At 46.9% G+C, this 2657-nt stretch overlaps 1 non-coding gene across 1 annotated transcript; it reads left to right on the plus strand.

The window, feature by feature from the left end:
* Positions 1–1974: 1974 nt before the first annotated feature.
* On the plus strand, positions 1975–2047 carry trnak-cuu (transfer RNA lysine (anticodon CUU)). Its single transcript has one exon. It is a non-coding gene; the product is annotated as a tRNA-Lys (tRNA).
* The last annotated feature ends 610 nt before the right edge of the window (positions 2048–2657 follow it).

Raw genomic sequence — 2657 nt, forward strand, 5'->3', positions numbered from 1 at the left:
GACATCCTTGACCCTTGCACCAGGGAGGCAACATACCATCCTGGAGTCTCGGTTGCGGCCGCAGAAACGCATATCTATTCCCCTTACAATCGAATCCCCTATCACTATCGCTGTCCCACTCTTTTTCCTGCCCTTCTGTGCAGCAGAGCCAGCCATGGTGCCATGAACTTGGCTGCTGCTGCCCTCCCCTGATGAGTCATCCCCCTCAACAGTACTCGATGTGAGGCCAACGTGATATCCGCTACACTGCAGCCCATCAAAGGGCGAGAAACCACTGAATATAAAGGATGAGCTCACAAATATCAGGGGCAGTGCAGTCTAGTCAATGTAAACCCTCCTTTCTTATTCAGCAGTGGCATGAATGGGAGTCAGACGCCACAAAGTTGAATTAAAGACACAAATACAAGCAACACTTGCAAATCTTTTCAGTGTAAAATTTATTTGAAATGCTGCTGCGTTGAATCAGAAAATACGCACGGTGGGATTTTATCTTCACTACTGATTATATTTTGTGTGCACGGTAGGAATAACCGGTGCTGTTAAATTTGATAAAAGTTGCCCAAGATTCGTGGTGTCATCGGCAATAAAGATTTTGAACCAGAAATCTACAATACAGTGAGTAAAATGGGATATGGTTTTCGAGTTAAGATGCAAAGCACAAGACAAATGATTGAAGTATGGACTGTTCCTGAGTTAGCATTTGTTTGATTGTGCAAAAGAAGGTGAGGGGTTAATTTATGATGGTTTCCCGTGAAAGCAAAAGAAAAGTTTAAGAAGAAACTATACGGTGCCTGTCAGGTGAGCGCTGCTTGTGATACCTGGTGGGAATGGGCGGAGATTTTAAAGCCGCTTGTATTACAGAACCTTCATATAGACAAACATCTCCAGTTCACTGTGTAGGTCTGATGGAGCAACGGTGGTGTGTCTGACTTCAGATCCGAAGGTTACGTGTTCAAATTACGCCGTGGTCACTTTAATTGAGTTGATATCCCTCAGCAACAGGTGATGTGTGTGTCCCTCGTAACAGCCCGTCGAGCACAGAGTCCTGTGTTACGGAGCTGCTCGATGTGAACCTCGACAAAACCACTGCTTCTGTGTCCAAACTGGGTTTCCTGATGGTCTAGTGGTTAGGATTTAGCGCTCTCACCGCCGTGGCCCCGGTTAGATTCGCGGTCAGGGAAATTGTAATGTTAATTCAAAACCTTATAAAAAAATAGTTCATCTATTTTACACATCTTTATGCATCTCCTCTGCAAAAAAAAAAGAACCATTGATTTAAACATCATTAATTAATTCATAAAATTCTATTGTCATATGATATATTTTGCTCTGAGCAGATGAGGAGCTTTTGTGCCGATGCCATTGGGTTTAATTCTGGTAATCTGGTGCTGAAAGCGGAGATGTTTCCGCAGTGTACCGCAAATCATAGACACCATCAGATGAAGTCTCTCGGGATCGAGGAGGACTTGCTTCCATCCAAAAGTGAGTCCTTTGATGGCTGAACAGTCCGATAGGAGAGCCACAGAACCTGTTACAGGTGGGACAGACATACGTCGAGGGAAGGGGTCGGTGGGACTGGTTTGCCGCGTGCTCCTTCCGCTGCCTGCGCTTGGTCTCTTCATGCTCCTTGCATCGAGACTCAAAGAGCTCAACGCCCTACCGGATGGACTTTCTCCACCTCGCGCGGTCTGCGGCCAGGGTCTCCCAGGTGTCAGTGGTGATGTCGCACTTTACCAGGGAGACTTTGAGGGTGTCCTTGTAACGTTTCCGCTGTACTTCTTTGGCTCGTTTACCCTGAAGGAGCTAATCATAAACACGTAAGGATTCGGGGCCGGAGTTGGCTATTCGTCCCCTCGAGCCTGGTCCACCATTCAAGAAGACCCTGGCAGTTCTTCAACAGCAAGCTTCGACATCTGGGGCGGAGCCAACAGGCGCCTGGCTGCAATGAGTGATAAAAACCTACGTTGGACAGAAGCCTGGCTAGCTCAGTCGGTAGAGCATGCGACTCTTAATCTCAGGGTCGTGGGTTCGAGCCCCACGTTGGGCGATTGTATTTCTTTTCATTTAATGTTGCTTTCTTGGAAAACCTCTGACCGAAACGGCACAAAACAAAAATGTTCCTTTCAAAGTCATTGAACTCCGAAATTTCAGCGCGCCACGAATCTCCTGAATCAGATGCCTCTAGTTTTGCCGACTCAATCCATGTCTCTTTGCAATGTTGTGCTCCCACCCACACTATGAAATGTGCCACTAACTTATCGAATCATGGAATGGTTACAGCACGGAAGGCCATTCGGCCAATCGAGCCCGTGCCGACTCTCAGCGAGTCCCACTCCCCCGCTCTTTCTCTGTAGCTCTGCAATTGTTTTTCCTTCAGACCCTTATCCAACTTCCGTCTGAAAGATAAGATTGAGTCTGCTTCCACCGCCCTTTCAAGCCGTGCATTCCAGATCCTAACCACTCGCTGCTAAATGGCCATCTCCTGTTCCGATGTGTAAAGTCTGTGAAACACGAGATCAATTACTGCCAAACTCACAGCCTTCCGAAAGAGAGCACCATCATTCTATTCTCGTAAAACCAGCTCCTAAGAAGTATCGGCCAGCTGTGTTGGTTAAAGCTCTGGTTTTATACCTAAGATTACTTTAACTGTAGTGTAG

The sequence above is a fragment of the Pristiophorus japonicus genome, unplaced genomic scaffold (genome assembly GCF_044704955.1).
Source record: "Pristiophorus japonicus isolate sPriJap1 unplaced genomic scaffold, sPriJap1.hap1 HAP1_SCAFFOLD_110, whole genome shotgun sequence".
Lineage (NCBI taxonomy): Eukaryota > Metazoa > Chordata > Chondrichthyes > Pristiophoridae > Pristiophorus > Pristiophorus japonicus.